This window comes from Macaca thibetana, chromosome 1 (genome assembly GCF_024542745.1).
Source record: "Macaca thibetana thibetana isolate TM-01 chromosome 1, ASM2454274v1, whole genome shotgun sequence".
In the NCBI taxonomy this organism is placed as follows: domain Eukaryota; kingdom Metazoa; phylum Chordata; class Mammalia; order Primates; family Cercopithecidae; genus Macaca; species Macaca thibetana.
The window spans coordinates 206,105,257-206,131,568 of NC_065578.1; the positions used below are offsets into that span (position 1 = coordinate 206,105,257).

The 26,312-nt window shown below is 41.2% G+C and overlaps 1 long non-coding RNA gene across 4 annotated transcripts in view; it reads left to right on the plus strand.

Moving 5' to 3' along the window:
* LOC126942628 (uncharacterized) overlaps window positions 1–18,415 on the plus strand; it is a 42,658-nt gene extending 24,243 nt beyond the window's left edge. Inside the window, exons 4-9 of one of the 4 annotated variants that reach the window (XR_007721590.1) lie at window positions 355–3,568; window positions 7,129–7,313; window positions 7,755–7,852; window positions 7,944–11,680; window positions 12,646–12,857; window positions 15,682–18,408. This is a non-coding gene — a long non-coding RNA (uncharacterized LOC126942628). Of the gene's footprint in view, window positions 1–354; window positions 7,314–7,754; window positions 7,853–7,943; window positions 11,681–12,645; window positions 12,858–15,681 lie in introns of all 4 variants that reach the window. The other 3 variants (XR_007721591.1, XR_007721589.1, XR_007721592.1) reach the window with 3 other exon arrangements.
* Window positions 18,416–26,312: the final 7,897 nt, after the last annotated feature.

Here is a 26,312-nt window from a genome sequence, read left to right on the forward strand (position 1 = left end):
TGGCAAGAAAAGGCAATCATTCTTCCTATAGTTTTGTGCATAAACCGTCCTGCCTCTCTGCTGGGGGCCACCTATGGGGAGAGGAAAACTTCTCTCTCATGGCCGTCCTTTCCCAGCACAACTTTAGCTCCTGTTGAGACCAACGCCTTACCTGGAAAATGCAGAGTGAAGGGGTTAGGCCCATCAAAAATTTCCATTCATGATGTTGGGTCAAGCAAGGCATCACATAGAATCAATAGAAACAGAAACACCACCACATGTGAAGAAGGAGCCATGCTGGAATGAACGAGGGATGCGGTATGGGTGAGTTACATGGTACGGAGCACAGGAGCTGACTGCTTTGTGCTCTTCCAGGTGGGATCATTACTTGCCAGCCTTCTAGCTGATGCCAGTGACAACAGCACGACAGGCTGAACTGGATTCTTTATGACTATGTATTCATTAGGGGGAAAAAGCACTTCCAATGCAAATGACGGAAATGGAAACAAGATGTGCACTCTGCTGCCTAAATGAAAGCTCTACCAGGTAGGCCGTTCACACTAAGAGTAGCCAAACAGGGTCTGTCAGGACAGTGGCTGCAACCCCTGTCACAGAGAATGGACAGTGAGAGGTCCAAATGGATTGGGGGGCATGAATGGCACCTGACTTACAGCAGGAGCTCAGCACTTTTACTGTCTTTGCCGCTTCACTGGAACAAGGAGAAAAAGACATTAGGATGAAGGATAATGTGTGATACACACATAAAGATGAAAGCGAGAGGGACACACGCAATGTCACTTATTGGAAGGACCACTTTAGGCTGCTCTGTCCTCTCTCCCCTTAAAACATGCTCCACATTGTTTTAACCATCTGTGGCCCACTCTGGAGCTCAAGGAACCATGGCCTTTCTGCTTTATTGTGAGCACAGCCATATGAAACTGCAATCTGGCAGCTGAAGGGGAAAGTACTTTTACTGTCTCTACTGAGAAAGGGTTTGGATGAATCGAATCCCCTGTTATGCGTGAAATTGTACCCCCTAGAAAGCTCTGTTTATGACCCAACCCACGGTACCTGTGAATGTGACCTTATTTGAAAATACGGTCTTATAGATGTAATCAAGCAAAGATGAGGTGACAGTGAATTAGGATGGGCCTCAGCCAACATGACTGGCGTCCTTATGAGAAGCAAGGAAGAGATATAAGGAGAACATGGTGTGACAATTGAGACAGAGATTGGAGTGATGCATCTACAAGCCAAAAAATGTCAAGAGCTGTGAGTCACACCAGAAGCTAAGAGAAAGGCGTGGGACTGACCCTCCCCTAGAGCCATCAGAAAGAGTCTGACCCTGGTGACACCTTGATTTTGGACTTCTAGCCTCCAGAATTATGAGAATAAATTTGTGTTGCTTTAAGCCACTCCGTTTGTGGTAATTTGTTATGACAGTTCTAAGAAACTAATCCACCCTGCTAAAGAGTAAATGTCCAATGCAAAACTTACTACAAGGATGAAAAGGCTGAGATATTCCGAAGAGTCATAATGAACTGTGCCATCATCTACAAGGAAGTGCAGCACTGCAACAATTCAAGATAGATCCTGGAGGCGTGGCAGGACAGATGTGCCCACCAGACCAGGAGCACTTTCAGGACAGCATCATGCCTTGTTCTCCTCCACATCCCTCCCTCTGTGCCTGAAAACCAGAAATGCTCAATTAAATGTTGAAAATGTCAATGAATTCATAGGAAAACTATCTCAGATAAGTGATTAACATTATTATTATTATTATTATTATTATTTTTTGAGACAGAGTCTTGCTCTGTCACCCAGGCTGGAGTGTAGTGGAATGATCTCGGCTCACTGCAACCTCCGCCTCCCAGGTTCTAGTGATTCTCCTGCCTCAGCCTCCTGAGTAGCTAGGATTATAGGCATTTTTTTGCATTTTTAGTAGAGACAGAGTTTCATCATGTTGGTCAGGCTGGTCTCAAACTCCTGACCTCGTGATACACCTGCCTCGGCCTCCCAAAGTGCTGGGATTACAGGCATGAGCCACCACGCCCGGTCATGATTAATGTTATTTTATGATGCCATGTGAGTCCTTACCATCACCTTCCATGAAGACGTAACTGACAAAGACATCCAATTTGATGCTTTCATTGGAGAAACCCACCCTTGGCCATTGAAGGGCACAACTTTGGGTTTCTTTGAGATTTAATCTGGTCCTTGGAGTCCCAAATGGCAGATGTGGCCAGTAACAGCTTTTTACAAATCTTCAAATCCCACTGACACTGGGATTCTGCCCTTCAGATGTGGCCGTGGTTTTTTCATTGGCAGGGCAGGATATGTTACTCTCCATTTAACATCGGCCCACCCAAAGTGTTAGCCTGCTGTTTCGTACATGAATCCATCTTAAATGCCTCCGAGTCTCCCGGCGAAGGGTGCTGCCATCAGCAGCAGCCAATAAATGAAATAATACCAGATATAAAATCAGCCACATTGGTCTCCTGGAGGTAAATAGAGCACAGGGGCGTTTTATTTACTGAAAGGCCAGAATGGCGATACCTGTAAATGTTGAATGTGAATGTGTTTTATAAAGTGTAAAGGGCTGTAAAGAAGTCAGTTATTATGTTTATTATTGCTCCTGCTCTGTACACTTGATCAAATGACAAACCCAAAGACTCACTTCTCTGGGCTCCGGTTTCCTTACTAAAATGAGGGAATTATGTTTAATATCCCAAGGTCCCATTTTTTTTTTCTTTGACTCCATAAATCTATCAGCAGGAACTTCCATCCAAGTTCCTGAAATGTGGGAATATATTTGGTGATGCTGTTTACATATAATATTAAATTATTTTGCATAAATTTTTCAGAATGTGTTTTGTATAATATCGAAGACGAAGAGGGAAAAAGTAAGGTAAGATGGGAAAGTAGGCCATAAGAAAGGATAAGGAGAAACACTTAAGAAAATCTACCTATTATTATAATTAAAATTCAACTTACCTGGAAAGGGGAGGAGGGTATTTATGATTAACATGAATATAGTCTGTGCTCATTGCAAAGTAAATTTTCAGAAAAAAAGGGCAAAATCTGATTATTTTAATCATCAGATTAAATGAAATTAGAAATCCCACCTACCTTTTAAAGTAAACAGCAAACTTAATATTTTACTACATAAAAGAAACAATTGAAATAATCCTAACTTCAGGTTATCGTTGCATGTAACAGAACACCGTATTTGAAAATGATCCTCATTGAGTTTTTTGGATTCAGCAACTTTTTCTGTGGCTAAGAATGTCCCTTGAGTTTCCTGAAATCTGCTAGAATGCTGGGAAGAGCTGTGTAGAAATACTTCCAAAGGGTCAGGAAGTAATTTAGGATTTTGCATTCAATGGAATCAATCTTTCTTGTGTATTTTTACTTACCTTTTTAGACAATAGGCCAATGATTGTAGGGTTTGTTCTAGCCTTGAAACCAACTCTCTGCAGAGCAACTCCTGTTTCCACAAAGGGTGCATCAGGATGCACAGGACCCCGGATCGCAGGCCCCACGTGTGAACGAAGTAACACAGACCATCGATAACAGAGACCTCTCTAGGGTGAGTTCTCCTGAGATGCAGGGCACAATCAACAGGACAAACAGCCCTAAAGATGACAAATGAGTATACTGGCCTGGGCTGGACGAAAAGAGGCAATAGGGCTAAAAACACAAAACCAAACTTGTTATTTCTCTCCATAACTTCCTTTTGATCTCAAATACCGTGTGTTCTCACTTACAAGTGGGAGCTAAACAATGGGTACCTTGGGCATGAAGATGGAAATCACAGACACTGTAGATTCCAAAGTGGGGAGAATGGAAGAGGGGCAAGGGTTCAAAAATTACTTGTTAGGCTGTTAGGTACTATGTTCACTTTTTTTTTGTTTGTTTTTTTGTTTTTTGGTTCTTTTTTTGAGATGAAGTCTTGCTCTGTCGCCCACCCTGGAATGAAATGGCACGATCCTGGCTCACTGCAACCTCCGCTCACCAGGTTCAAGTGATTCTCTTGCGTCAGCCTCCTCAGTAGCTGGGACTACAGGCATGCGCCACCACGCCTGGCTAATTTTTGTATTTTTAGTAGAGACACAGTTTCGCCATGTTGGGCAGGCTGATCTCAAACTCCTGATCTCAAGTGATCCGCCTGCCTTGGCCTCCCAAAGTGCTGGGATTACACATGAGAGCCACGGCACCTGGCCTATGTTCACTATCTGGGTAGCAGGTACACTAGAAGCCCAATCCCACTATTATGCAATATACCGACGCATATGTACATACACCTCCTGAATCTAAAATAAAATAGAGATGCAGAAAAGAATAATTCAAAAAATATTTTGAGAAATGTATAACAAGAGCCATAAAAGTGTTTATATTCCCTTGTCCTAGTAATTCTGCTTGTGGATGTTTATCTTAACAAAATAATCAGAAGTGTGTAAAATGATTTATGGATAAGCATGTTCACTGAAGCATTCCTTAGACTACAGGAAAAATCCCCAGTATACAAAAATGAGGAAACACTTAAATTCATCATAGTCCATTCGGATGATGGAATGCTGTGTAGCTATGTAAAAATCACATTTTCAGAGATGGCTGTTGATCAGTGAAAATGCCCAATCTATAACATTCTGTGAAAAAGACAGATATACAGCCATATTTTCCATATAATTATAATTTTAAATATGTATGAATGTGTGTGTATATATGTGAAAAAATTGGAAAGAAATGTACTAAAATGTTAACTCATTATCTCTAGGTGGTAGAATTATGAGATTACAGGTGATTGTTTCTGGTTCTTTATATTTTTTAGTTTTTTTTTGTTTTTTTTTTTTTGAGATGGAGTCTCACTCTATTGCCCAGGCTGGAGTGCAATGGCATGATCTCAGCTCACTGCAACCTCCGCCTCCTGGGTTCAAGTGATTCTCCTGCCTCAACCTCCTGAGTAGCTGGGACTATAGGCGTACACCACCATGCCCAGCTAATTTTTGTATTTTTAGTAGAGACAGGGTTTCACCATGTTGGCCAGGATGGTCTCGATCTCTTGACCTCATGATCTGCCCTCCTTGGCCTCCCAAAGTGTTGGGATTACAGGCATGAGCCACTGCGCCTGGCCTGTTTTTAAGTATTTTAAGATTTTTCTACAATGACTCTATATTGCTTTTAATGTCAAAAGTCTCAATAATTTTGAAGGTTGTGGTATTTATATACTTTTCTTTAAAATGATGAATGTTCTCCCTAAATCAGAAATGTGGACACTGTGTTTTGGCTTTAGTGTAGTGAGGTGGAGTATTATGACTAAATACTGTGTTTTCAAGCATTAATGACTCAAAGAGCAAGTACTTACAGAGCACCTACTATTTCCATCAACCAGTGTTATCGAACACTTACTCAATAAGTGTTGGCCTCTGACTTTACACCCAGAGCCAGGAGACCACAAAAAAGCAATAATGCCAGGTCTGCAAGGTGAACGCAAGAAGCTCCTGTTCTAGGTACTTGTGACTGTCCTGTAATGCTAAAGAATGAACCATTCCCAAAGATTTGGCAAACTCGCCAAGCTTACTCCCAAGGAGTCTAACCTTTCCCCAAGTATCTAGTACTCAGGCCCACCTGCTTAGCCTGGTCTCACTGAAGTGTGGAGGCAAAGCATTTGCAGCTTCATCATCTGCCATTTTGTCTCATAAGGAAATTGTGTTAGTCCAAGAGGCTTGGTGTGTTTTATGGTTGTACAGCTTAGTGCTTTCTTAGCATTCTGTTTAAGTGCTGACAACTTGATATTTTCATCAATGGTTGCTATATTTCTCCATATGTTATGTTGACAGGCTAATAATTTCGGAAGTCAATTTATCTCTCTCTCTCTCTCTTCTCCCAGTTTACATATTTCTATTTTCCAATTCCTTTATCTGCATTTTGTAAATATCTCAAAATAGTAGAAGACGGGGCCTCTGGGATCACTTGGCCCAATCCCCATATAATTGGATCCTTAGGGCTTGCTATATCTTTAAAGAAATTGAGGTCACCTTTTGTCACCAAGAATGAAGCACCTGTTGTGTGACTGATGGAGATCTGTATACAGAGCACACTGCCCAGGCAGGTATGATTTGGTTACAGACAGCCTCTTGGTGTATAATAAAAGTTGGGATCAGGTTGTACACATTTTGTTTACTGTAGCAGAGAGCTCTCCACGAACAGAGAACTGTCTAAATGGGGTGGTTGGCCACAGAAGCTGCCCAGGGATGAACCTCCTTTCCACATTAGCCCATGGCCTTTCCAGACCTGAAATTTGAGTTGCATGTGAGTCACTTAGACAGGCCATCTGTCAATTATTAAGCGCCATCAGTGGGCCCAGCAATTCCATTCTTCGTAGTGCAAAGGTCCTCTACACACTCCAGGTCTATACCATCAAAGTGGCTATTTTTCTCAACTGATCTCTGCCCTTTAAGAAAATGGGGGTCATCTATTTCCAGGGATCACTATTTACTCCCGATTGTCAGATGGTGGAGCCCAGTGGTTAATAAACAACCTTGTTTTAAATCCCATCTCAGTTGTTTGCAAGCCATGTGTCTTTCAGAACTTTACTTAAATTTCTTGAGCCTCAGTTTCCTCACTGGGGTGTGGTCAAGTGATAATCAAGTATTTGTACTTTAATCCTGTATGTACCTCGCTGATAGCAAGCCCTCAGAGAAGAATTAACTTAGAGTTTTTATACATTCCCTCCAGTGCAATGTTCCTAACATACAAGGGGCATATGTGTGTATTATGAGTGGGAAGAAGGAAGGAAGGAAGGAAGGATGCAACTGATAAGGCTTGCATTCAGCATTTCTGTAGTCTAACTCTCTTTCCTTAGGAAGATCTGGATGTGCCAACATTTCTTATATATCGTGTGGAGGTGACTTCGGTTTTTCTTTCAGCCCTTCATCACTTGAAAGAGCATTTGGTGATAATGAGCAGGTTTTGAAGTCTGTGAACTAAATTAAAAGTAAAAATAAATGGGATGGTGAAATTTTGTTTGTGCCTTAAGGGAACTCCCTTTTACCCTCTCACTCTGTTGATGATGTAATATTTGTTCTAACATATCATCTAACAATTCCCTCCATTCATTTTTTTCTCCTTATTTCTTCTCCTTTCAAGTAACAGTATCTTCAACAATCGTTCAGCTGTTCAGAAACTTAAAAATCATGAGGCGATTCTTAAAGGATAGGAATTCATATTGATCACACAACGTGTAATCCCACATCTATATACTGGCAAATGGTAGCACAAACACCATAAAATCTCGGCTTGCTTTGTAGCCATTCTGGATTGCTGAGTTCTAGGTAAGTAAGAGCTGGTCCTTCAAAGCACCAAAAGAAAGAAAGAAAGAAAGAAAGGAAGGAAGGAAGGAAAGAATGGAGGTGGGCAGAGAGGGAGGGAAGAAGGAAGGAGAGGGAGGGAGGGAGGGAGGGAGGGAGAGAGAGAAAGAAAAAGAAAGAAAGAAAGAAAGCGAGCGAGAGAGAGAGGGAGGAAGGAGAGAGAGGGAGGAAGGAAGAAAGGAAGGAAGGAAGGTGAGAGAGAGAAGAAAAAAAAAGAAAGAAAGGAAGAAAGAAAGAAGAAAGAAAAGAAAGTAGGGAGGGAGGGAGGAAGGAAGGAAGGAAGAAAGAAGGAAGAAAAGAAAAGGATTTTGGTAGAAAATTTTCTAAAATGTAATTCAACCGCCCCTGCTTTCTTAAAGAGTGGAGGAACTTTATTTAACAACTCTTTTTTTCTCTTTTTTTCAGTCTTAACATCATCACAAAAAGAACTGATTTCACTGCTATTGGATAAAAAAATAATGGGTTTAGGCCATGGTGGGGGAGAGAGAGAGAGAGACAGAGAAGTGAGAGAGAAAGACACACACACACACACACACACACACACACACACAGAAAGAGAGAGAGAGACAGACAGAGAGAGACAGACATACACAGAGACGCAGACAGAGAGACAGAGAGACACATACAGAGAGAGAGACACACACACACGCACACACAGAGACAGACACACAGAGAGAGAGAGAGAGAGACAAATATTTGCCTGCACACCTGAGAGGTCCCAATGACTGTGCCTTCTGGAATTCTTGTGCCTGTCTGTTTTTTGCACCTTTTTTCTGTTGCTCTCTTCTTTGGGCCATCAGCAGTTACTTCTTGTTAGTGTGCAAGACTATGCAAAGCCTTCTCCCTAATGCTGATTTTCTATTTCTAAATTGCTACGGGCATGGAGAAACTCACACTGGTTAGGGATATGTGTACAATAAACATAAATGCTTTCCAAGTCAGGAACTGAGGGCTGGTTCTTCTCTGAGAAAAGTATAAGAAAAGTGTTTCTCAAGTGTTGTTTTATTTTTTAAAAATTCATTGTTTCCAAGCTATTTTCTAGATATGAGAGGTTAGCAATGGCTCAGTTCTATGTAAATAAAAATATATATGAAGTATTGTCAACCTACCCGCCCCACCCCTGGCAGAGATTTCTTACTCAAATGCTTACATTCAGATGATATATATCTTTCTTGCCCTGAAGTTTTGAAAATTTTAATAGCTCCATGGATTGAACTGACACGAGAGAAAAATATTTCAAGTCTCTTTTAGTAATTTTTATGCTCATAAAAATGTTTCCAGTGTATCAAAGGCAAGTTTGAACTCAGAGAAGTAATATCCTCCAAAATCTATCTCAGGGGCTATCTCCCTACTGATGACACTTTCCTCTTTTCCCAATTGGTTTATACAACTCATTTTCCAAGTGGGCAAAGGACATGAATAGACACATCTCAAAAGAATACATGCATGTGGCCAACAAATATATGAGAACATACTCAATATCACTAATCATCAGAGAAATGCAAACTAAAACCACAATGAGATACCATGTCACACCAGTGAGAACGGCTTTTAAAAAGTCAATAGGCCAGGCGTGGTGGCTCATGCCTGTAATCCCAGCACTACAGGAGGCCAAGGTGGGCGGATCACGAGGTCAGGAGTTCAAGACCAGCCTGACCAATATGATGAAACTCCATCTCTACTAAAAATACAAAAATTAGCCAGGCACGTTGGCAGGTGCCTGTAGTCCCAACCACTCGGGAGGCTGAGGCAGAAGAATCACTTGAACCTGGGAGGTGGAGGTTGCAGTGAGCTGAGATCACACCACTGCACTCCAGCCTGGGAGACAGAGCGAGACTCCGTCTCAAAAAAAAAAAAAAAAAAAAAAAAAAAGAATTACAGATGCTGGCAAGGATGTGGAGAAAAAGGACTGCTTATACACTGTTATTGGGAATGTAAATTAGTTCAACCCCTATGGAAAATAGTATGGAGATTTCTCAAAGAACTAAAAATAGAATACCATTTGACCCAGCAACCCCACTACTGGGTAACTACCCAAAGGAACAGAAATCGTTCTGTCAAAAAGGCACCTGCACTCAAATGTTTATTGTTGCACTACTCACAATAGCAAAGAGGATGGAATCAACCTAAGTGCCCATTCATGGTGGGCTGGATAAAGAAAATGTGGTACCAGGAATATCCTGTGGCCCCATGGAATATTACGCAGCTCTAAAAAAAGAATAAAATCATATCCTTTGCAACAATATGGATGCAGCTGGAGGCCATTATCCTAAGTGAATTAACATAGAAACAGAAAACCAAATGTCGTATGTTCTCACTTATAAATGGGAGCTAAACAATAGGCATACGTGGACGTAAAGATAGAAACAGTAGACACTGGGGATTCCAGAAGGGGAGATGAAGGGAGTGGGGTAAGGGCTGAAAAACTACCTATTGGGTACTATGTTCACTATTGGGGTGATGGATTCAATAGCAGCCCAAACCCCGGCATTATGCAATATACACTTCTAACACACCTGCATAAGTATACCCTGAGTCTAAATTTTTTTTTTTAAGTTAATTTTTTAAAAACTCATTTTCCATGACTGGTCATTTCTATTTAAGATTCTGTTGGTCAAAACTGCTATCTAGGCAGTTGCCAGTCCTTCAGGATTTCCAAGCAGAAACCATAATGAGTATTAAAAATCAGTGGGCTGGGAGCTCTAGGTCCCCAAACACCTTCACAGTCAACCATGTGATGTTTCTGATTGACAACCCACAAGCAGGGGTAAACTGCGGGGGTCCGCCGGACCAGAGCAGATTGCAGCCAGGCTGGCCTTCCTGAAAGATACACACACTGGTCCCCAGACCCTGGGAGCCCCCGCTCCCCCGACTGTTTATGTTTGCTATCACACACTGAGCAATCATGCGGTACACTTCACAGTCAGCAAGTTTATCTTGAGTTAAAGTTTGACCAGTAGAAACCAAGTTGTGTTTACCCCCGTTCTACAGCAAGTCATGTGCAAATAGCACCTGTGAACATTTTTCAGCACACATTCTGTACCCCCTCCATGGCTCATGGCAATGAATGTTGCGGGGAAAGCCAGCAAGTGTCAAATCTTTGGCAAATGTTAAAATCCTCTCCGGAAATGATTCACAATTACTGCCATCAGGGTGCATGGGTAATGACCATCTTTGTCATTAGCACACATTCTCTCTTCCCCAAAATGCAAACTCAACCCAGTAACCCCTCTACTAAACAGATTAGGAACTCTGAATGCTGTGACAAATATTTTCTCACTGTAATCAGAATAATCTACACTTATTTTTTTTTCATTGTTAGAATTTAAAAGGATTTTTATAGACTGGATTTCACAATACTTTCCAACTGTTGTATTTCATATTTATGCATTGGTCACAATGTGTTAAGCACTATTCTAAGTGCTTTCAAACATTATTAATTCATTTATTCCTCCTAACAACTTTGTGAGATAAGTACAATTACCCCGTTTTACAGATCTGCAAACTGAGGTACAAAGAGATTCAGTAATTTGTCCAAGGTTACATACATTGCTAGTAAGTGGTAGAGCCAGTGAGTTGAACCCAGGCCCAGACGAAAGCAAGTATATACCCATTTTCCATGCTGCCTTTCTATGTAAATATAAGTATTGGTAATACTGTCTCTTTTTTTCCAAATAAATTGAAGCTGATTTTAAAAATATTTACTATATTAGTTTGCTAGGGCTACTATAACAAAGTACCCTAGACTGAGTGGCTTAAACAATAGAAATTTATTTTCTCACAATTCTGGAGGCTAGATGTCTGAGATCAAGGTGCCGTCAGGGTTGGTTTCTCTTGAGGCCTTTCTCTTTGCCTTATAGATGGCCACCTTCACCAGTTCACCTTACACAGTCTTCACCCTGAGTGCATCTGTATCGTAATTTCCTCTTGTTAACAAACACCAGTCATATAGGATTCGGGCTCACAGTAATGACCTCATTTGAACTTAATTACCTCTTTGAGACCCCGTCTCCAAATAGAGTCCCATTCTGAGGTTAGTGGGATTAGGGGTTCAACATATGAATTTAGGGGGACATAATTCACTATAACATCTACCACATGGTCATAATGTGCTGGCTACTATATAAAATGTCAAAATGTTGAGCTCCAAGTTCTTTAAGAAGGCACAGTATTCATCGTGGACATTTATTTGAATGACAAAGTGGACACGGCTCTTGTTTCTTTCCTAGATGGTTGACTTGACCATGTTCTCCAATTTGAAGTGGGTACTATGACCGAGGCATAGTGCTTGCCATTGTTTCACCTTGACTTCCTCACTTTGTACACCAAGGGTGAGAAACTATTCATCTCTCTCTATCATCTATGTTTCATCTCTGTCTCTCTCTTTATCATCTCTCTTTCATCCATGTAGCTATCTATGTATCTATTGATCTATCCAACTATCTGCATGTCAATCAGTCATCTCAATGGACCACAAATTAAGGAGTGAAGTAGTCATCTTGTTAGTATGAGTGTCTTGGGCATGTCTTTAAAAAGACTCCATTTTAGTTTTCTCATTATAAAATGTGTCTCTTAAGCCAACTGTAGAAAGTATGACTTAGTATAAAGGGAAGGAGCTTTATGGCAGGAAATCTAAGGTAAGCCATCTTTTATGACTAGAAGTAAATCCCTGGGTACAGGGAAAAATCAGAGACGTGGAAATAATAGACGTGTGTATATGTAAGTATGAGATATTCATCTCACAGCGCCTGTCATGTAGGCGGTGATTTAAAAATATTAAAGGAAGGAAAACAGTATCCTGTCCCAGTTTTTTCCAACAAATGGCATAAACAGATACCTGCAATGATTTAGGTCCCTACAATGATTAAGCACATGTAACACTATAATTTTACTTCTCATATAAAAGCAAATATTATCCTGCCTCTCCTACTTCTAATTCTAATTCCCCAAGTAGAGCATGTCCTTCTTAACTGTGTTCATCACTTCTGCAATTACTGTGAATGTGGAAGTGCTATTTAAATAAATTTTAGAGCATTGTACAAGTGTTAGCATGAATGTTAGCCACTCCTTTCCCTTCTTTTGGTTTTGAATCCCAGGAAACTAAAAACAAAATTGGACATTAGTGAAATGAAGTTGCCAGGATAATGCTGAGTGAACTATGGCAATCCTTTGTTAACCCTAGTGTTATAATAATGAGGTTCAGCATTTGTTTTTAAAATTTCAAAATCTGTGATCTTTTAGCAGATGTTGGGCTCAGTTCAGTATCCTTCAGAGTGATGACTTTCCTTTCTTGTAGGTTATGCATGCCATGATTGAGGAACTGCCTGTGTTCTACCCTTCAATGAATGGAAAGAAATGTAGATCCAGAAAAGAAAAATGTGCCCTTAAGTTCCTCAATATTTTGGGAAATTGCCAAGTGGTTACTGTAGTAGATTACAGTATTGTTTGCAATTATTTGTCGTTTCTCCTTTAAAAGGATTATACATCCCTGCCTTAGACCCCTTATAGGTAAGTGTACTTCCCTGTCCCTATCAGACTTGGTCATGTGATTTTCATCCACCAATGACATGTGAGTAGACAAGGTACATGCCACTTAGGAGCAGAAGCTTTAAATGTGATCGTGTGGTTCCACTTGGTCTCTTGCTCTTCTGCCCTCTTCCAAGAGAAAAGTATTTTCCAGATAGGAGCTGCTCCTTCAGCTGTATCCTGGGATGACGAAACACATGGGACAGAGCCATAGCAGACTCATAGCCTACATGTATCATGAGCAGGAAATACATTGATGATCTAACTACTGAGATTTTGGGGGATTGTTTGTTATGCAGTGAAGCTGACTAATACAGTTACACAAGATTTTGCTGAGATTTGCACAGATAAAACAAGGGAGGATGTGAGTGCAAGAAGATGTTATACTTCACAGTAAGGGCTAGTTTCTAAACATGAAAGAACACATAGCTTATGTAACATGACATTTGTTGGAGAATATGCTCTAGAAAATCATGATATCACAGATATATACTAAATATCTGAAGGAGATTAAGGAGAAAACATTTCCAGCAGAGGAGTTCTTTAATATAGACAGAGCTTGTTTCAGAATTGGTATCTTCCTGAATATTTGGTTTATGTATATATTTTTACATATATATATGTGTGTAATTACTCAAACATAGTATCATTTAAAATTTTTACTCTCTAAATCCCATTTTTAATGAGTTCTTGATCTTGCCAACTAAGGTTCTGTTAACATTTTTCAGAAGTGTACAATAGGTTACAGATTATAGCTCTGCACGCCAGGAGGTTTAGTGGTAAGTGTTTACTGAATGTAAATATTACAAGGAGAAAACTGGAGCACCGTGATAAAACTTGAGCTTAGAATAGTACCTGGTATAGAGTAGATGCTAAAAAGTACTTATTGATTGACTGAGTAAATTATAATACTGTAGAGTTTAGGTAAGATAAGGGGTAACATTTGTCCTGAGGTTTGTTTGCTGTTTATTTAATTATGAATTCTCTCCCTTCTCATCCCGTAAAGACTCTGGCTCAACTCCCTCTGGAGGAGTGAGGACCTCGTATAAGTCACTTTCTTTTTCTTTGTTTTCCTACACAGAAAGTGGGAATTGTAAGAGTGAGAAGAAAATGTTTAAAATGTTTGGAGAACTTTTGTGCTTTATAACTGTATTCCCTTGCCCCTTTTCCCCACTTGTTGAGTATTTGTGGCTTATTGCTGTTGTTTCTGTGATTGACTCGAAGTCCACTCTGATGGCTCCTGTTCTGCTCTCTACCTTATGCTGTGCTGGCATGCCTATGAGTGGGAGACCCCAATTCATAGTCTCGAAAGCTGTGTTGGAGGACAATGAATGGAGAGAATGCAGTCCTTGAAATTTGGAAATAGGTGGTATCCAAAGAGTACCCCAATATAGCATTTGCTTATTGTTCATAAAACAGTTGTTGAATGCATGAATATATACTTTTTGAGACTGTAGGGATGCTTGTATGAAGAGCAGCTGAACACCTGGCGAGGATAGCAATTATTTGCATGTGTCCAGCTGTGTGCCTGTGCCAGGGCTAAGTCTCCTAGGAAACCAGAGTATCACCACATTGTAAGCCTGATCTCATGACGGTGGCAAGCAGTTTAGTTTCCTGCCTCCACCAGAGTGAGGGCACACTTGGTGTTAGTAAATTTCATAAAAATAACATTTTAGGTATTAAATAGATTTTAATTAAATGAATTATGTATTTCTGAAATTAAATAATTAACAATAATAAACCTCCTCATTTACCCTCAAATATTGAGGTAGTAAGAGAAGAGTAATCATTTAGGTTTATGCCTTTCTGGATATCAGTATTTAAGAGCGCCCAGGAATGGCTGAAGTTGTCTTTTCTCTGTCTGAGCCCCCTCCAGTAACTTGCATGCCCTGTAAAGGCAGAAATTACACATGCCTGGTTCACTGCTAAGTCCTTAGTTACTACCTTGGTTCCCATCTTGTTATAGGCACTAATACAGACTCAGTGACTGCTCGATGAGCTGTACTGAGAGGGCCCAAAGCCATGACAGGCCTAGCCCGCATCACTGCTTGGCAGGAGCTGCTCCTAAGTCAGTGTTGCCTTGGGGAGTCTGAGAAAACACCTAGGTGGATAAATTAGTACATTTCTGGCCAAAGGGCCTCACTGAAATCTCACCATAAATTAGTTGCAGGAAAAGAGCACTTAAGGTGACTCACGCCTGTAATCCTAGCACCTTGGGAGGCTGAGCCAGGTGGATCACTTGAGGTCAGGAGTTCAAGACCAGCCTGGCCAACATGGCAAAACCCTGTCTCTACTAAAAATACAAAAATTAGCCAGGCATGGTGGCGTGCGCCTGTAGTCCCAGCTACTCAGGAGGCTGAGACAGGAGAATCACTTGAGCCCAGGTAGTGGAGGTTGCAGTGAGTGGAGATCACACCACTGCACTCTAGCCTGGGTGACAGAGCACGACTCTGTCTCAAAAAAAAAAAGAAAAGAAAAGAACACTTGATATTTAATGTTACACATGGACAGATATCTATAATATTAATAAGACCTTCCATTTGTTGAGCGATACTATGATTTAAACACTGACATTAATTCATTTAATGCTCACAAGCACTCTATGAGGTCTTCTGTAGGCTGCCTCTGCGATGGCCCTGTTGATCCTCACCTCCTGGCATTCACTTCCTTGTATAATCTCTTCTCCTTGAGTGTGGACTGGATTCATATACTTGCCTTGAATGAGTAGAGTATGTCGAAGTAATAGGATGTCCCCTTCAAGATCAGATTGTAAAAAAGTCTGTGACTTCTGTCTTTGGTGCTCCAGCTGCCATGCCATGAGCCACCCTGTAGAGAGGTCTATGTGACAAAGCACTGAGGGAGACCCCCAGCCAACAGCCAGTGAGGAAGTGGAACCCTCAGTCCAACGGACTCCGTTGGATGGAATCCTATTGGCAACCACATGCATGGACTTGGAAGAGGATCCTGCCCCAGTCACACCTTCAGATGGGACTGCAGCCTCAGACAGCAGTTGGATTGCAACCTCATGAGATACTTTGAGCCAGAAGCTCCTGACTGAGTCGTGCCTGGCTTCATAAACCACAGAAGTTGTAGCTAATACATGTTTATTGGTTCAAGCTGCTAAGTTTTGGGGTAATTTATCACACAGCAATAGATAACTAATATAGGTAGGTACTGGTATTATTTGTGTTTTACAGAAGAAGAACCTGAGGTTTAGAGAGGATAGGAAATGATGCAGCCAGGATGTGAACCTTCAAATATGACTCCAAGGACTGCGCAATTGATAACTAGAATCAGTTTTGGATAACGTTAAGCACATTCTGTTGTTCAGTCCAGCTTGGTACTGTGCAGAAACTTTGTGGTTCCAGACTTTAGAAAAGCTAGTATGAGCAGACAAAAGGATGGTTTCCTCCCAAGCCAGGCAAACATTTTAAAAGATACACAAGAAAAAAATTATAGATCATGCAGCAACAATACAGCATTAACATTCCATTTCTAACAAAGATGATCTTAGTATTAGTCAGAGTTCTCCAGAGAGACAAAACTAATAGGAGATAGATAGATGGATGGATAGATAGATAGATAGATAGATAGATAGATAGATAGATAGATAGATGGATGATGGATAGATAGATAGACAGACAGGAGAGGATTATTAGGGGAATTGGCTTATGTGATTATGGAGGCAGAGAAGTCCCACGACAAGCTGCCCACAAACTGCATGCCCGTAGTGTGGCTCAGTCCAAAAGCCTCAGAACCAGAGAAGCCAATGGTGCAACTCTCAGTCTGAGGCCAAAGGCCTGAGAGCCCAGGGTGTCCTGGACTCTAAATGCTGAAAAGCCTGGAGTTCTGATATCCAAGGGTAACAGAAGCAGGGTGTTCCAGGTGCAGGAGAGAGAAAGAAAGAATTCTCCTTTCCTCTGCCTTGTGGTTCTCTATGGGCCCCCAGCTGATTGGATGGTGCCCACCTACACTGAGGGCAGATCTTTCCCACTCGGTCCACTGACTCACATGCCAGTCTCCACTGGAAACACCCTCACAGACACACCCAGATTTGAGGCTTTACCAGCTCTCTAGGTATTCCTTCATCCAGTTAAGACCTAAAATTAACTATCACAGCTTCCCTGCCTTCCAGTCCACCACTCAAAAATAACCATTCTCAGCAGTTCCTTCTGTTCTCTATTGCCTCAAAATTATGCAAAACACAGCAAATGTGGATGTACATTTGCATATATAAAAATATTTTGTGTGTGTGTGTATGTGTGTACACATATATATATACAGTTGACTCTAGAGCAACATGAGGGTTAGGGGCACCAATCCCCCAACACAGTTGAAAATCTGCATATAACTCTTGACTCCCCTAAAACATAACTACGAAAAGCCTATTGTTGATCAGAAGCCTTACCAATAACACAGTCAAGCAACACCTATTTTGTACGTTATATGTATTAGATGCTGTATTCTTAGAAAAAAGTAAGCTAGAGAAAAGAAAATCCTAAGGAAGAGAAAATATACTTACTATGTGTCGAATGGAAGTAGATCATCCTAAAGGTCCTCATCCTCATTGTGTTCATGTTGAGTAGCCTGAGGAGTGGGGAGGAAGAGGAGGGACTGGTCTTGCTGTCTCAGGGATAGCAGAGGTAGAAGAAAATCTGTGTATAGTGGACCTGCACAGTTCAAACCCATGCTGTTCAAGGGCCAATTGTGTACACAACACCACACACACACATACACACGAGTATGCACAAAAATTTGGGATCATGGTTATTTCTATTATTTATAGCTACATAACAAATCACCCCCAAACATAGTGGTCTAAAACAGTAGCAAGTGTTTCTCCTCAGTCCTGGTTTCTGTGGGTCAGGAACGTGGAAAGAGCTCAGCAGGCTGGCCTGGTATTGCTTGTGCAGGGGCAGGCAGAGACTAAAGCTGGAGCACCTGGGCACATCTCTCTCCCCATCATCTTTCCACTTGTGTTAGTTTGGGCTTCCTCATAGCATGGTGATCTCAGGCTGCCCACTTAGCCACTAAAGGCTTAAGAACAAGTATCCTAGCAACAAGGCAGAAGATGCATCACTTTTTATAGCCTAGACTCAGTATCATATATTATCATTTCTCTCCTCCCCTATTGGTCAAAACAACCACAAAACTTGCCCAGTGTGAAGGGAATTTCATCTCCCAATGGAAGAAGTGTCAAAGAATTTGCAGACAAAGTTTTAAATTTCCATAATGATATACTCATACCACTCTAATGTAGAGTAGGTGCACACATCCAAGAAAGTCTCTAAAACAATTCAGGGGTATGAAAATATAGTAGAGCTTATATTTCTTTGTTTTAATTCACCCCTTTTGCTTTATTTTTGTATCTCTTTATGTACATATACATGTATATGTTCTATAAATAAATAAATACATTGGGGAATGTGCCCAAAAGTTTTACACAATTTAAAAACTTTGTCAGATATTGTTAAATATGTTGCCCTTGCTTCTTTATTTTCTACTTATTAAAATTAAAAATCCTTTATATGCAAACTCTACCTATCAACTTTTCACCTTTTTAAAACCTGCTTCATAAAGTTCTGTTGTCTAAGTAGTCTCAGCTGATGGACATTTAGGTAAATTCCAGTTGTTTCCACTATTATAAGCAATGCTGTAATGTACATCCTTGTCCTACATATTTTGGTATAATTTTGTCAAGGCAGTAGTAGTCTAAATTCAAGCAGTGGAATTCCTAGAGCAAAGGGAGCATACATTGAAAATTACAGCTGATATTGTTAAATTGCTCTCAGATGAGTCTATTAATATTAGCAACATGACCCCAGTTAACAGTCCCCATAACAATATTTGTGAGTTCCTTTCTCCACATTTCTTCACAGGCACTAATTATTTTAAAAACTTTACAGTCTTTGCCAATTAGGTGAACAATGGTATCCTGTTATGATTTGGATATGCATTCTTCATGTCAAGTGAATGTGCTTAGCACACATTTGTGTGACTTTTCTTTTTTTTTTTTTTTTTTTTTTTTTTTGAGACGGAGTCTCGCTCTGCCGCCCAGGCTGGAGTGCAGTGGCCCGATCTCAGCTCACTGCACGCTCCGCCTCCCAGGTTCACGCCATTCTCCTGCCTCAGCCTCCCGAGTAGTTGGGACTACAGGCGCCCGCCACCGCGCCCGGCTAGTTTTTTGTATTTTTTAGTAGAGACGGGGTTTCACCGTGTTAGCCAGGATGGTCTCGATCTCCTGACCTCGTGATCCGCCCGTCTCGGCCTCCCAAAGTGCTGGGATTACAGGCTTGAGCCACCGCGCCCGGCCGTGACTTTTCTTATAAACTGCCCATTCATATTCTTTGCCCAATTTTTAATTTATTGATTCTTGCCAGCTTTTTGTTATTGGTTTGTACCAGCTTTTTATAATTTAAGAAAATTAACCCTGTGTTTCTCATATATGTTGCAAGTATTTGCCCTGATTGTCACATTTTTAAAAGTAATTTTGTCATACAAAAGTATGTATACTTTTATGGTATTAAATTTGTAATTTTTAAATCTGTGGCTTCTACACCAGAAAGGGCTTCGCTATACAGAGATCATCAATAAACACATTCAGGATTTTTCAAATCTTAGGGTTTCATTACCTTTAAGTTTTTTATCCACGTGGAATTTATTGGGGGAAAGGGCATGGTAAGAACGAGCTTAGGCCAGGCGCGGTGGCTCACACCTGTAATCCCAGCACTTTGGGAGGCCGAGGCGGACGGATCACCAGGTCAGGAGATGGATCCTGGCTAACACGGTGAAACCCCATCTCTACTAAAAAAAAAAATTCAAAAAATTAGCCGGGCATGGTGGCGGGCTCTTGTAGTCCCAGCTACTCAGGAGGCTGAGGCAGGAGAATGGCGTGAACCCGGGAGGCGGAGCTTGCTGAGCCAAGATCACGCCACTGCACTCCAGCCTGGGCGATAGAGCAAGACTCCGTCTCAAAAAAAAAAAAAAAAAAAAAAAAAAAAAAAAGAAGGAGCTTAATTTTCTTTTTTTTTTTTTAAGTGGCTAGCCACTGGTTCCAACACTATTTGTTGAATAGCCCTTCTTTTCACCTCTTACAAGCAGCACTTACTACTTTCACCTGATCCTCACTCATCAAGTGTCTAATGCTTACCACTTTGGGTAGATGATGACAATGACCTATAATTAGGGCAGAAGCTACTGTTCCTACAAAGAGAAGGCCCTTTATATAACTTCTTACTACAAGTATATACATGCCCTACCTCAGAGGTTAAGCTGATCTGTCCACCCACCCCCACCCCCAGCCTTTCTGAGATAATTTTCCTTATGCATATTTGACAATTCTTGCCCACTTGATTTTTTTTTTTTTTTCCTGAGACAGCGTCTTGCTCTGTTGCCCAGGCTGGAGTGCAATAGCACGTTCTCAGCTCACTGCAACCTCTGGCTCCCGAGTTCAAGCAATTCTCCTGCCTCAGCCTCCCAATTTGCTGGGATTACAGGTGCCCACCACCACACCCATCTAATTTTTTTGTATTTTCAGTAGAGAGTTTTGCCATTTTAGGCAGGCTGGTCTCAAACTCCTGACCTTAGGTGATCTGCTGCCTCGGCCTCTCTAAGTGCTAGAATTACAGGCGTGAGCCACAGCGCCCAGCTACCACTTGATCATTTTTTGAGTCAGTGCTCTAGGCACAACCACTCTGTAAGTCACTTTCACAAAGTGCTCTTCAAGATTATTCATGTTCACCTCAATAGATGCAGAAAAAGCATTTGACAATGTGCAACATTCTTTCTTGATTAAAAAGTCTCAACGCTTTAGGTATAGAAGGAAATTTCCTCAACATAATAAAGGCCATTTATGAAAATCCCAGAGACAGCAACATAAGCAGTGCGAAAAATGGAAAGCTTTTCCTCTAAGATCCAGTACAAGGCAAGGATGCCTATTTTTGCCACTTCTGTTCAACACAGTATTGAAAGTACTAGCCAGAGCAGTCAGATAAGAAAAAAATATGAAGGGCATCCAAATCAGAAAAGAAGTAAAATTATCCCTGTTTACCGGTGACATGATCCTATATGTAGAAAACCCTAACAACTTCAAACACACAAAAAAACCTGTTTAAACTAATAAACGAATTCAGTAAAGTTGGAGAATACAAAATCAACATACAAAAATCAATACCTTTCTTCACAACAATAAAGACTTATCCAAAAATAAAAAATAAAGAAAACAATTTCACTAATAACATTAAAAAGAATAAAATAATTAGGAATAAATTTAACCAAATAGCTGAAAGACCTGCACACTGAAAATTATAAAACATTGATAAAAAAATTTAAAATGACACAAATAATGGAAAAAGATCCCATATTCATGGACTGAAAGAATTAATATTGTTAAAATGTTCATAGTACACAAAGCAGTATGAAGATTCAAAGCCATCCTTGTCAGTATTCCAATGGCATTTTTTACAGAACTGGAGAAATCAGTTCTAAAATCTGTATGGAATCACAGAAGACCCCAATAGCCAAACTTATTAAGAAAGAAAAACGAAGTTGAAGGCATCATACTTGGTGATTTTTATATTTTACTACAAATCTATAGTAATCAAAACAGTATGGTATTGACATAAAAACAGACACATAAACCAACAGAACAGAATAGACAGTCCAGAAATAAACCCAAGCATATACAATCAACTAATTTTTGACAAGAGCACCAAGAAGGTACAACGGAGAAATCAGCCTCTTCAGTAAATGGTATTGGGAATGCAGGATATCCACATGAAAACGAATGAAATTAGACCCCATCTTACAACAGACACAAAAATCAACTTAAAATAGATTAAAGATCTAACACCTGAAACCATAAAACTCTTAGAAGAAAATAGGGGGAAAGCTCCTTGACATTGACCTTGGCAATGATTTTTTTGAATATTACATCAAAACCTCAGGCAACAAAAGCAAAAATAAATAGGTGGGACTATATCAAATTAAAAATGTTCCACATAGCAAGGAAAACAGTCAACAAAATGAAAAGAATAGAGCCTATGGATTGTGAGAAAATATTTGTGTACCGTATATTAATTACTGCGGTTTTTGCCATTACTTTTAAGGGCATTAATGGCGGTTTCTGCCATTACTTTTAATGGCAAAAACCACAATTCCTTTTGCACCACATGAGATTTGATACAGGGTTAATATACAAAATATATAAGGAACTCACACAACTCAAAAGCAACAAGAAGAATAACCCAGTTAAAACATGGGCAAAACACCTCAACACACATTTCTCCAAAGAAGACATAAAAATGGCCAACAGGTGTATGAAAAGGTGCTCAGCATCGCTAATTATCCGAGTAATGCAAACCAGACCCTCAATGTGATATCACCTGACATCCATCAAGATGACTATTATCAAAAAGAAGAGATAACAAGTGTTGGAGAGGGTGTGGAGAAAAGGGAATCCTTATACATTGTAGGAATATAAATTGGGACAGTCGTTATGGAAAAAATTGCAGGGGTTTCTCAAAAAAACTAAAAATAGAGCTACCTATCATATGACTCAGCAATCTCTCTGCTGGATATATGCCCAAAGGAAATTAAATCAGTACCTTACAGAGATACCTGTTCTCCCATGTCCATTGCAGTATTATTCACAATAGCCAAGATATGGAAACAACCTAAGTGTTCATCAACTGATAAATGGATAAAGAAACTGTTCATCACAGGGATTTGGGAAACACAGCTTCCCTGTGTTAGCACAGCTTATTGAGGGATTATAAAGGTCAGCCAAAGGAAAGGACACAATCATGGTCTAACTCAGACCAAAGACCAGTATGGCTTAAACAATTTCCTTAATCAGTATGCTTTTATGCACACACACACACGCGTGCACACACACATATACAGTGGAATATTATACCACCTTTAAAAAGGAGATGCTGCCATTTTTGACAACATGCATGAACCTGGAGGACATTATGTTAAGTGAAATAAGCCAGCCACAGAGAGAAAAATACTGTGATTCATCTTATATGTGAATCTAAAAGAGAAGTTAAATAAGTAGAAAAGAGACAGTAGAATGGCTGTTACCGGGGATGGGAGAGGGAGAAATGGGGAGAGGTCGAAGGGTGCAAATATACGATAAATAAATCTAAAGGCATAGTGTACAGCATAGTTAGAAATATTATATTGTATACTGGAAATTTGTGAAGAGAGTAGATTTTAGGTGTTCTTATCATACACACACACAAAATAACTATGCGAGATGATGAATATGTTAATTTGCTTGACTGTAGTAACGATTTCACTCTGTATATGTGTGTCAAAACATCATGTTGTATGCCTTAAATATAGACAATTTTGTTAAAAAGGGAAAAACTACCAATGAATAAAATGGAATTTTTAAAACACCATTTGTCTCTGTACAGTTGAATCGCTGTAGGAGTTGACATTGACATGACCCTTCTCTTTATGAAGGCACGTGGCACTTTGCACTGCGTCATGAATCCTTTTGGTTTGGTGGGGTGGGTACCCCCACCCTCTATGTATGTAATAAAAACTAGGATTATGCTGAAGTTCCCTTTACCTCACGGTTGTTTTTGTTTCTTTCAATTGCCTAATCTAGGCTGCTTGGAAAAAGTTATGTTGGTGCCGGGGTTCAGCCCTCGCCTGGACAGAGGTGGCCACTAGAGTCATTAGCATGGACATTGGCACCAGTGACTACGTAGATCCCAGGATCGTAGCCAGTGACCTGGGCTGCCTCCAGAGACCACTTGAGAGGTGCAGAGACTGTGGGCCAGCCCCTCATTCTTGTCTGAGACAGTGACATCCTCTCCACTCTGCACAGCTAGCAGAGGTGGCAGCTGGGTTCTCCCACACCCTGCAGCAAATCAGAAATCCCAGGGTGAGGACAGGAGGATAGAGTTGCTGTGCCAGCTCAGCACCCACTCCTCCTGTGTGCCGAGGTGGGCTGCTGAGATCCCCCAGCAGTCTGGGCTGGGCAAGAACTCAGATTTCCATCTGAGGGTGGAGAAGCTTCAGAGTTCAGCCGCTGGCTAGCAGAGTCCTGTGAGAAAGGGCAGTGCGTGCAGATAAAATCTCAGCCAATGGGGCTGTGCAGGTGGCCCCAAGGCCTCTGGCTCCACAGATAAGAATCAGAAGCACAGCCACCTCAATTTGAAAACAATTTGAGTTATCACACTAATTAAAGGGGTCTGCAGGCACAAGACCTGACTAGATTTAGATCCCTAAGGTTAACAAAAATCAGATGGTTGAGAATAAGAATTTCACATAAATAGAAATATGAAAGTACGATGTGCCACTGAGAAGTTGCCATGAATTTTTCTTTTCAGGCTGTGGATAATTTCCATCATCAGATACATGATTTCTGACGCGGGGAGGGGTGGGGATGTGAATAGGGCCACCGACTTTTTTGTTCATTTAAAATCACTATAATTTGCTGAAGAAGGTTGAATGACGCTTACATTTTTTTAAGGCAGTTCTGAAATGAATGGCTTCATTTAATCACAAAAGAAGGAATACCAGCAAGACCACCCAGGCCCCAGCTCCAGTTTTTCCTAAAGAATTTGGCCGCATCTCCCTTTTTGAAGGCAGAGCTTCATCTTGTAATTAGAAGATTCCTTTGTTTCTTTAATGATCCTAAAGCACTGGTGTCATCTGAGGGAAATGACCTTTTAGGTAACAACAGCAGCCATCACTTGGGGGCTTTCAGTGTAAGAGGACCACACTGAAGTCACAGGCTATGAGGCTGTCCTATGAGGCAGGTGAGGCTCCCTGGGCAGGTAACAGGTGGGGAAGAGGCATCCAGGCACATGTCGTCCTGTGGTTCACCAACGTGTGACCACCACTACCTACAGAAGGCCGACAAAAACCATTTTGCAAAAAGAGAACCATGACTGTTTGGATCTTGAAAAGTTTAAATGTCCTCGTCTCCTCCCCAGGCGGCCATGAGCATCTGAGGCCGGCGCCTGTGGCAAGACGTAGCAATGAGCCACCAGGTCCCTGAGGTACTATGTTGAATTTCTCAATCTGACTTTGTTTAGTTTGGGGAAAACATTTTTTTTTGGTCCTGAAAAAAAAAATCACTGTGGTTTCTCTCCTACTCCCGCCCTCTGTAATCGCCACTTGCAAGAGTTTCACCATTTTCCCAGAAAACCAAAAAAATGAGGATGCTGGGCAGACATTCTTTGTTTCTTTTCTTCCATCTCCCTCTGCCCCGGACAGTCTCGTCTGCCCGCTGTCCCTACACCTCCTTCCTTCATGCTGGGCTCGCCTCTTTCTCCTTACCAAATTTCCTTTTCAGAATCCAGCTCAACCCTCACCTTGGTAAATAACGCCTCCGTAGACTTAGAGGTAGCCTGGGTCCTTCCGCCCGTACGGTGCCAGCACACCCTCGGCCCCATCACAGGCTCAGGCTCAGCCAGCTGCGGGCAGTTCACTGCCTCCTCTCTGCAGCACCCCCTGGTCATCCTGCTTGATGTTTCCCTTCTCCCTGTGGGCACTTGTAAGTCATCAACTCACTCATCAACCAACAGCTCTTGAGCTCCCACTAAGGATCAATTGCACTGTGCAATATTATTTTGCACCTGCCCTTTTGGAAGCCTTCTAATGTCATTTCACATGCATAGGCACGCAGGCTTCTCTCCTCCACCACATGTTGTCAACTGAACTATTCCTGTCCTTTCTACTCCCTTTACCAGGGTGGTGTCAGGAGTGAGTAGCACATTAGTCAAAGCCCCTGCATTCTCTTAAATGGTTCTGCTACTGACTCACTATGTGAGTGTAGACAAGTCACTTCCCTTTCTCAGCCCTAACTTCTCCAGCCATAACATGCTCTCTGTACGTCTGGAAAGAACACAGCTAGAATGAATGGGATGTCCTCTATACACAGGGCAACTCCATAATTCATTGTCCAGTTTTCACTTTCGAGAACAACAGGGGGTGTTTTCATGTGTATAACAGGACAGGCTTCAACAGGTTTGTCCCTGGCAAACCCGGGGTGCATGGTGCATGCCAGTTTCTGGGATCTCAGGTAAAAATGGGGATAGGAACAGACATTCCTCAGCTTATCACCTCCTACTTCACAGAGATAGAATATCAGCAGCTTGCTGCAGTCTGAGCTATTAGGTTTGCTCTAAGGAAGGAGGCAAGAAATTCAGACTATCTTTCAAACATTTCTGACCTGTGTGCAAAAACAATCAGACATAACTCTCCAGCACCCACAGGGTGATCTGAGACATGGTGAGTAAAGATGAGCAAGACTGGAAACCCCGTCTCTACTAAAAAATACAAAAACACTAGCCGGGCGTGGCGGCGGGCGCCTGTAGTAGTCCCAGCTACCTGGGAGGCTGAGGCAGGAGAATGGCGTAAACCCGGGAGGCGGAGCTTGCAGTGAGCCAAGATCCGACCAGTGCACTCCAG